The 10,384-nt window shown below is 48.6% G+C and overlaps 1 protein-coding gene across 1 annotated transcript in view; it reads left to right on the forward strand.

Annotated features, from left to right (window-relative positions):
* Positions 1–10,384, forward strand: part of LOC119093570 (uncharacterized) — a gene marked incomplete in the record, with an annotated part of 86,059 nt that overhangs the window by 48,454 nt on the left and 27,221 nt on the right.

Here is a 10,384-nt window from a genome sequence, read left to right on the forward strand (position 1 = left end):
AATAAGACATAGCAAATGTTAATCAGAAATTGCAGTTCTGTATACCTGAATTTCCTTTAATCATTACTTTACTTGTGTGCAATGGGAGTGCGTTTGCAGTGCAAGAACACACTGTGGTGCCATCACGTGGTGGTGTAGGCTGCCGATCGCCAAACAGCGATTTTGATCCACCTGCCCCCTAACTCAGATAGTTTCCACTCCGGAGCTGTGCTCTCGGCTGTACGGTTAGGTGTGTTGTAGAGAATTAACACGTTGTAGCGACTTCATCAAAAGTGTGCAGTTTCGCAAAACAGGCTTAGGGCCGAGTGGGAAAAATGGCTAAAACTACGCCTAAAATGCACTAAAAACAAGACATATCCTAGATTTAGCCTATCTTTCTCTTAATTTAGTAATATCGAATCCTCCACCTGAAAACTACCCTCCTCCTCCAATACGTTTCCTCGCTTTGTTCGCGACAGATGTTGTCATCAGGCACCATTATCTTGGACATCATTATCACTTTGCTGGGCGTCGATGGTTGAGACCAGGTTTTGATAATCGACGTAAGATTGACGGCACGTGGCTCCAGACGTTGGATGTGTATGGTCTCTTGATTAAGGAGTGAAGGCTGGTGTGCGAGACTTGAAGGCTGTAACGCAAAGCCCCGGTTGGTAGCCGAAATGCGGGCCACAGACTGCAACGCAGCACCCACGTTGGGCGTGTTCGACACAGCTGGTGTTGTTTTGGAGGCCACTGTTGGACGATCGCCGTTATCAGTTTATTTGACTATCGGTTTTAGCAGACAGTCGGTTTGTGGTCGGTTTTAGTCGCCAATGGTTGTTCTGAACGCAGAACGCTAGTAGCCTCGTCACGTTTTTTTGTTTTGTTTAATTTTCCAATAAGTCATCATGAGAGCATAACCAAACTTGGTGCAGTTTGTAGAACTTGAAAGCTCACTAGCGAAAGGCAAAACACTCAGACCATAACGTCAAATTAACTCAGAGCCGGCAAGACATATGCATCGTGTAATTAAAAACATGCAGCATGCAGCAAAAAAGGTGCACGAGTGCATAGCTCTAAAACTATGATCAGCTCAATCAACTGCGCTCAGCTGAACATGACGGGGCAGATTTAATTTGGTTTGCTCTTTTAACCCGGCAAACCATTACTCCAACCCTCTAAAGTTGATATAGTTTTAAACCATTATTTTTAATGTTCTACTTGTGCTTAGACTTTGGAAGATTCAGGGAGCGAACATGCCGCTGGGGAGGGGGCAACTGGGACATGGGGACAATGGCCCATTCGAATCGGTGCGGATTGAAACCCGTTACTCAGATAGTGTACCCTTTACCCAAATGAACAGCGCCGCAAATTTCTTCGCTTAATTCACGGCAATGCAGATATTTAGAGATGTTTTGAAACCTTGAAGACCTATGCCATGGCATTTGGCCAGTTTCTGGGGTCCTAATAGTGCTGTTGCATGTTGTTGCGTTAGAGACCACTATTTTTAGTTCAAATTATACTAGCACAAATCATGATTCAGACACGATTTTGTTTAATTCACGACCAGAGTAGGTATCGGCCAAATTTACTTCCCAAAGAGCCGACTTCATTCACCATCCAAAGTTATTTTCATTTCAATACGACGAAATCTCCAATTTTATCTTTGACACGGACTTTTAACATGCGCTTGGGTAAGACAGGGAAGCAATATGCCCTCCACCCGAATGTTTTTGTCCAGAATGATTTCAAAAGAGGCCGGCGTAACCGCACAACTTTTTTTTAGCTATAGGCAATTTAATAGCTCACTCATTACTAAATAAGAATATAATGAATAGCGTACTGGTACTCAAAAATTCAATGTACTTTCCAAGGTTACTTGTCCCACATGAACTCGGGCTCCAGAAGGCTGAGGGGGGGGGGGGCAAACTCGCAGTTGGGGGGGGGGGAGGGCATATTGAACATTGGGGGCCAGTGGCTCACCCAAAAGAATACAAATCACCGCCAGTGTCCTCTTGTCTCTGAGCCACACGCCAGCAAAAATGGGGAAGATATATCGGGACGAGTATTTTAAAGTCACCTTGACATTCATGACGTCATAATAACGTCATTCAAACCCCGCCATTCCATAAGCCATGTGGCGATCAAGGCCAAGAAAGTAATGTATATATATATATATATATATATATATATATATATACATAGTTATCCAGGCGTGCATAGCTGGCGTTCGTGAGCGCTATTTCCAGATATAACGTCCGTTAATTGACTCTCAATCCATGTTGTGCGCGGTACGACGACGTAATCAAATTATGACTCATTGAGGAGCACATTTATTAAACAGAGAACTATGCCGTCTAGAGCTTCTTTTCCACTTAAAAGGCATAGGAAAAGTAATAATAGGGCTTGTTTCATCACTTCTGATGCCAGCTTTAATATCTTCAAATGTGAAACATTCCCTTTAAGGGATGCCAGTGTTGCGTTCTTTCAAACGTATTTGCAATGCCACACCAAACTGACAGAGACCATATAATGGGGTACTGCCAATTGCAAAATAACGCAGTACGGCTTTTTAAGAGCGAAGTATGCATTCCATTCGGTCTCGGCCGCACCAGTATTGACGGCACTCCCGTGCAACATTTTGACATTACTGCATAAAGAACGCCTCAACACCTTATCGCACACTGCAGGACCAGCACACCAACGCACCAAGCAGGTCCCGTCCGCGTCCAGGTGGACGTCTGAAGATGGATGATCACGGCCACTGAATCTTAGTCGATCATCCGAGCCGCTAACGGCGACGCTTTTACTGCAGCACAGTCGTGCAGGCCTCAGGACCCAAGCGGGACGGAGTTCTCAAGAGCACCGCCATCATTGCGGTGTGTGATAGAGATCAATCTCGGCAGTGTAATGTGTGATGGACGGCGTCCTGATCGTTCACATTAAACGGCTAGGAGCTGTGTGAATATATTGCGCGATGCATAAGTCGTCGCTGGGCACCCACATGCTCCCAAATCATTCATATTTTGCGGTATAATTGGGGCTTTACGACGCGCTCGCTATTGAGGATATGCGGCGTCGCCTGCCTTTCATCCTGACAGAGAAGGCGGACAACGTTCCTCTGGCTTTCAAGGTGCGGGGCTTAAAGGGAGTGTGCCACATTTGTATGGGGTTGCGAATGGAAATAGCCACCTCGAAAATCATTCGGTGCAGTTCACAGCCTTCCCTTCTTAGGGCCTGAATCCCTCTAGTTTCTGAGCTATACGCCCACGAAGATGTGCAGACTATTTCGTGCAGACTATTTCAAGGTCATTCAGGTACCCATGCCGCCATCATAATGTCGCTAAAATCATGCCATTTCATTGGCTTTGCGGTCATCAAGGCCAAGAAAAATATAATTGTGGAGCCGCCTATGCCCGGCGTTCGTGAGCACGATTTCTAGATATAATGGCTGTCAACTGGCTCTCGATCATAGTTGCGCGGGACACGATGACGCGACCAACCAATGACGTATTTAAGAGAATATTTACTAAAAAGAGAAGTCATGTTGTCTAAAACATTTCTTTCACTCCAGAGTATACCGATAGTTATGTGAGCTTATTTCATGCTACCTGATGCTTGCTTCCATACATCTCAACATCGAACATTGCTTTAAATCCTAGACTATCGATGTCCGCGTTTTGTGAACTTAAATCGAGTAGTGGCATACCACACTATCAGAGCAGTGAGTCGAACCAGTGATATGAAAGACTCACACAGCCTGTGAATGTCATAACGAGTCTTCGTGAATCGATTCGCCGGCTGAAAGCCACCCACGAGATGACGTCAACAAAGATCCTCTACATTTTTTAACTGGCAGCGATTTGAAAATCGGACGGGGCATCGCAAATTTGACGTTAAAACACACGCGCACACACCTGTGTGCTAGTAACAAGCCTCTTGTGGCTTTAGATGAGCGAGGTAATAACGTGCTTGATTGCTAACCATACACGATATGCAGATGGTATCTAAACATAAGCGGATGAATTTTGACGTCATGGGAACCGCTATAGATATCCTGGCTTATCGATGCCTTGGGATACTGCGCACTAATGGGATTCGCAGGTGGAGATTCAGTCGAGTTTAACGTCCATGCACTGTTGTGGCTCTATGGCCAGAAATTGGCTGGCTTTGGGCTTGCCGACGCCTGACAGTTTTCACTGACGGGGAGGATGAATTTTGGGAAAGTTTTAGTTTTTTATGAATGTGACAAAAGCATTGGGGAAACACGCACACACTTCGGGTAGACATAAGTCACAATTACCCGGTTTACATGGGCAGCCGAGGGTAATTCAAATTAAGATCGGAACGGATCGTGCGACGTTAAACCTCTCGCCGAGGTGCGGTTACATGGGCGAAACCGGCTTTACGTCGGATTAACGACCGATAGTTCGATCCCGCTCAGTTCGAATCAAGGAACGGATTATAGGCGAAAACAGCGCTTTTGAGGCGAACTGAACAAAAAAAAAGCCGGCACCCTGAGTATGGATGGCGAATGTCACGAGCCATGGTGGGCACGAGACGGCTTTGGATGCGAGGAGGAAGATGGACTCCTTTGGACAAACGATATATACGGGACTCAGGCTTTAAAGCCACAGCACAAGCCATAGCACTTGAAACACAAAAGTTGCGTAGTCAGCGCTGACAAATCCGTCCCACAGCTAGTGTTGTATGAAAATTTTTACTAGGGGACCTGGGACATGTGAACATTGTGCATTGCAAGGAGCACGATCACAGAAATTTGCACAAAACAGGAAAAACTGATTTACAGATATTCCAGCATATATTTCTGCTAGAAACAGTTTCTTTGATCACAAGCATTCAATCCAGAATAACACGGAAGTGAACTGGTAAATAAAACTAAGCTGCTTCATGGCAATGGCAGAGATGATGCTAAAGTAACATGTGTTAGACCATCCATAGATGACAATAGCTCCAACAAGTGCAAGCAAGGCTACTGTTTCCCATTCTGCAATGTAGATCATGGCTTGCTGTTCTGGCTGACATTATTTAGGATGACATTTAAAATACGCCTGGAGCCCGTGACACCTCACTCACAAACTTACCACACTCTGATCAGATGGGCCACCCAGCATCATGTCATCTCCTTTGCACAGCCCAAGAAACACATTACCTACTCCCACACCAATGCATTTACGACCAGCTTGCAACAGTGAACTAAGCTACAGAAATGATTCATGAATGGTACATAGTGGCAAAAACTGTGCAATTATGTGGTCTTTCCCTATGTGGTACCTGGGGGCAGCATTATCATTCAGACTTGGCATGGACTGGCAAGTCAGAATGCAGTTATTTGCTTTCTTGACATACTAGGGTTGAAATACTGCTTTGATATCCCTGCAATCAACAGCATTGGGCTGATGTCGACTGATGGCTAGGTGCCACAAACAGCTGTGTTTGCACAGTCCAAAGATCATAACATGTGAACAGCCAGAGAGCTGTGTCATGATGAAAGCAATCTTGACTCAAAGTTCATAACACATTTTTCATTATAACAACAGTTGAATTACCCACCTCATGGTTTGCAAACATATCCTTCATACAAAAGCACTAAGGTAACATATTTACTCACCAGTACAAGAACAGGCAATGATATGCACCACAGACATGTTCTCCATGCAGCATGTGCCATTAGGTTATGTGTTACTTAATTTATGCACAGTTTTCCTCCACATGAAATACACAAACCTGGGTTTGGCAGAGTACTGATGATGGCTATTTTCATCCAGTGCCCACATTTGTTTTCTTGATGTTTTGCAACCATCCTTGGGCAATTTTGGTCCCATCATTAAAAATAGTTCACATTCTGCACCGACTGCAATGATCTATTATCTACATTTGTTGATCCTTTGCATCATGCAAGAATTATTGAGTTACCTATCTCACGCACATTAAACTGACAAGCCACAAACAGCCAAATTGCATCACAAGCAAATATTCCAGCCCCTGCTTCCCTGCCAGTTGGTCTACCAGTGTGATGTAACTTCATATTTCCTTAAGGAGCCAGTCACCAATATTGAGCACATCCCTCCACCCAATAGGTGGTCAACCAAATGTTCATGTTATAGGAGGAACATCTGCAAAATCAATCCTGGGGTTTTTATGAATTCACTTGATGAAAGAAACTATTGTTATTCTCTGCAAAAATTGTTGAACAGTTGAATTATCTACCTCATGCTTGCAAAGACACCCATCACAAAAAAGCATCAAGGTAGCATATTTAATCACCAGTACAAAAACAGGTGGTGATATGCACCACAGACATGCTCTCTGCAGTGTGTGCCATCATGTTAGGTGTTAATTAACTTATGCACTGTTTTCTTCCACATGGAATATGCAAACCTGGATTTAGCATAGTAATGATGACAACTATTTTCATCCAGTGTTCACATTTGCTTTCTGGATGTTCTGACCCCATCATTGGGCAATTTTGGTCCTATCATTGAAAAAGTTCACATTCCGAGCTGACTGCAATTCTCTATATTGTTTGTCCTTCAGATCATGCACAAATTTTTAAGTTACCTTTCTCACACAAATTAAACTGACAAGCAACCAACACTCTAATTGGAGGAATGTCTGCCAAAACAATCCTGGGGCCTTTAGGTATTCACTTAATGAAAGGAAATTAGAGGCACTGCGAGAATTTTGAGAACAATCCAAAAATTAAAGTGAGAACAAGTCAAAGCTATAAAAAATAACCATGTTACCTCCATATGGTTTTTGGAAGCATGGAGCCTGCCCCAGATGTAAATTAATCTAACCTTTAGACGGAAAGACAACACCAAACACCGCTGACGCCTGCTGTCTGCATACATCAAACGCCTAACAAGGTTAAATTACGTGAGCATTTCTGTGCTGCTAGCCACATAAGGCCCTCAATAATTAGAGTGCTTTTAGCAGCATGGTGTCAACTTCGCCTTTCCTTTTTCCTTTACCATCTTGGACTATGATCGTCTCGAGCAACAGCTAAAAACCCGTGGAAAGGCGGCAACACCAAACAAAGCAGAAATGGCCGTGAGCAGAACTGCGTGCGCCAGGCATTTTTTTGTTTTTGTTTTTGTTTAGACAGCTGACGACCGACAATTCGAACGAAATCCTTTCCTGAACGGATGATCCTCTCACGGGAAGATGTTTCCTCCGGCGTACAATTCGAATAAGCGGAACGGCGCGTGAGTGTATACATGGGCCGGATAGTTCGGATCGAGGATGGGTTCCGGCTCAATTCGAATCACAGCTGCCCATGAAAACAGGGTAAATAAGACAAGTTATGCGCCTGTGTGGTTCACGTTGCCCGATGCGCATCGGTTTAGGGCGCAGCGAATTGCACTTGGGCCCGATTAGGAAAAGGTGCAATTGCCCAATTTCCGGTCCATTACTGGCACGTGTATGGATCGGGTGGTGTCGAGACCCATCAATGGTTTATTGATGGAAAGTTGATTTACTTGGCACCCCTCGTTTCACGTGTCTATCAATACCGATTCACGAAATCTGACATCATTCCTTCGAAAGCGGGCGGACTCATTGTGTAAGTATAATTGCGTGTGACGGCTTGCACACGTTGACACTTTTGCTGGCACGGTTGTTCGTTTTCTCCTCCGTCAGCATCAATTTGCGTCATGCCACTCCAGCGCCTGCTCATCGAGATCTGGTACCGACTCGCGGACTTCGCTTTTTCGCGGTTGAAATCTATTTCGCTCCTACATTTATAGCGCAGCGAAGTGAAACAATGATGATATGGCGATGTTGAAGAAATGAGCTGCCTAGTACAAACTGCGGGAAGTGCCTAATTAATGATACAAGACAACTACTAAACAGTTGTGCCACTTCTTGCAGATTCAATGGACATGCGATCAATGGTTGCAACGACATACGCTCGTCAGAAGCACGACCGGACCGGCCTAGAAAACTACAGAATTTCCTGTTAGTTGACGTTAAGTTTCGCTCGACCCCCGACCTGGCTCCCAACCATGACTTTCAGCATGAGCATTCATCTCCACCAGGCACCTGTCCAAAGGGACTGCCTGTCGGGCATCGGTCAAAGCCATCGAATCGTTCGGTGGAAAAGGCAAGTGGGCATGGGCATGGGCAAAGGCACGTCACGGCCTGTGGGCCGTGGATGATTGCAATTTGGCTGAAGAAAACAGCTACATATTCAAAAGAACCTGGGTAACTAAGATAACCAAATGAAATGTTAGTACAACCAAGGTGAACAAGTAAAACAATCTCACGAATACCGTGCCAAAGAACCAGTCTCATGAAAACCGTGATGGACTTCACTTGAACTTCACGACAGATGACCTAAATGTAAGGAAGTGGACGAAAACGTCTGAAAGAGCAATGGGGCGGTGGTCAATTTTTTGTCCAAGTTATTTCTAACACCATACGATTAGCCCTCAACTAGCGCAGAGAGTAGATGGAGCAATCCATTCCCTCCCCTGCCCCTACATTTACCACGAACCCCGACTGTGCCACGACTGCTACGACCGCTGCATGACTGCTACAGCTGCTGCACAACTGCTACGACTGTTTCACGGCTGCTAAAGCTGCCAAACGACTGCTAAAACTGCCACACGACTGCTGCGCCTGCTACACAACTGCTGGCAGCTGTCCCAACGCCGCTCCGTCTGTTCCTTACCTGCTCTACCCACGCATTCCTACCCCGCTCGTCTGGCCCTGGCCCCCTCGTCTGATCATGACCTGGCCCTACCCACATCTCCTCCCCCCATCTGACCCTGACCTAACCCTGACGCCACCCTGTCTATCCGTCCCCGCCCCGCTCGAGCCAGCGCGCGCCGCCTGACCGTGGCTGCCGCCCGCACCGTCTGACCGTGACTGCCGCCCGCGGCCCGGCTCGCCGGAGGCGGGGTGGGGGCGCCGCCCGGCCGCCCGCACCGTCTGACCGCGGCTGCCGCCCGCGGCCCGGCTCGCCGGAGGCGGGGTGGGGGCGCCGCCCGGCCGCCCGCACCGTCTGACCGCGGCTGCCGCCCGCACCGTCTGACCGTGGCTGCCGCCCGCACCGTCTGACCGTGGCTGCCGCCCGCGGCCCGGCTCGCCGAAGGCGGGGAGGAGGCGCCGCCCGGCCGCCGCCCGGCCGCCCGTACCGTGCATCGACCGACGTGCCGCACAGATCCCGAATAACCCCGTGGATCGGGGCGGTCGATGCCCGGGCGACAGGAAGGCCTCATCAGCCGGCGCCGCGCCGTGCCGCGCCGGCCACCGCAACCCTCTCCCCGACCCGCCCGGCTGGCCACGCTGTTCACCGCGACGCTCGTGTCCAGCGCGCACCTCCGACGGCTAGTCGCCACTCAGGCCTGTGACGACCCATGAACACTCATCCACAGGTGGCCCCCGATCTCCTACTCCACAGCGGCTGGCTACAGGTGGTCCCTGAAGAAGTCCCACACAGCGGTTGTCCACAGGTGGTCCCTGATGTCCTATCTCAAAGCGACTGGTTACAGGTGGTCACTGAGGTAGTGCCACACAGCGGCTGTCCACAGGTGGTCCCTGCTTTTCCACTCAACAGCGCCTGGCTGCAGGTGGTCCCTGAAGTCCCACACAGCGGCCGTCCACCGGTGGCCTCTAATGTAGTCGTGAACTACCTGCACGCGGGGCATATTCCGCCCATGCTCATGCTTTCACCCTAGCTCTTTCTCGCTCTCGCTCCCTCTCTCATGTCCTCTCACCCTCTCTCATGCTTTGCTACCTGTCTCCCCTCCCTCTCTCTCCCTCTCCTCTCGCTCCCTCTCTCTCTCTCTCTCCCTCTCCTCTCGCTCCCTGTGTCTTCCTCTCCTCTCACTCCCTCTCTCTCCCTCTCCTCCCACCCCCTCTCTCTCCCCTCTCTACCGTCGCTCGCCCCCTTCCTCTCCGCTCTCCGTCGAGCTCTGATGTCCACTGGCAGTCGTGAAATGTCGACGTGACGCCACGCTAAACACTCGCCGCCGGACATCTGCAGCGATGTTGCGACCGGGCCAAATCCCTGCGCTAACTGAATCCGGCCGTAATGGGTCCGAATCAGCGGTGTAAATTGGTCTCATCAGACCCTGACTAGCGGCGGCGGCCAGGCGCGTTCGTACACCGACCCACGCCCTGTCGTCATGGCGGCTGGCGTTCGCCTGCGGCCCGCTCAGTGAACGGGCGCCCCGATCGACTACAGGTGGGCGGACCTGGCGCCTGACGTCACAGGCTTCAGAAGATCAGCTCAAAACCTGTGCTACCCCTCCCATGGCACCGTGTGCCTTGACGAAGCCATTTCGGGGCGGCGGTGCCGGCGATGTGATGATCCGCAACAATATCGCCCCATCAAATCTGGCTGCTTTCTTGATGGGATAACTGGTGGTATATATAT

Source organism: Pollicipes pollicipes, unplaced genomic scaffold (assembly GCF_011947565.3).
Source record: "Pollicipes pollicipes isolate AB1234 unplaced genomic scaffold, Ppol_2.1 Scaffold_4002;HRSCAF=4701_pilon_pilon_pilon, whole genome shotgun sequence".
NCBI lineage: Eukaryota > Metazoa > Arthropoda > Thecostraca > Pollicipedomorpha > Pollicipedidae > Pollicipes > Pollicipes pollicipes.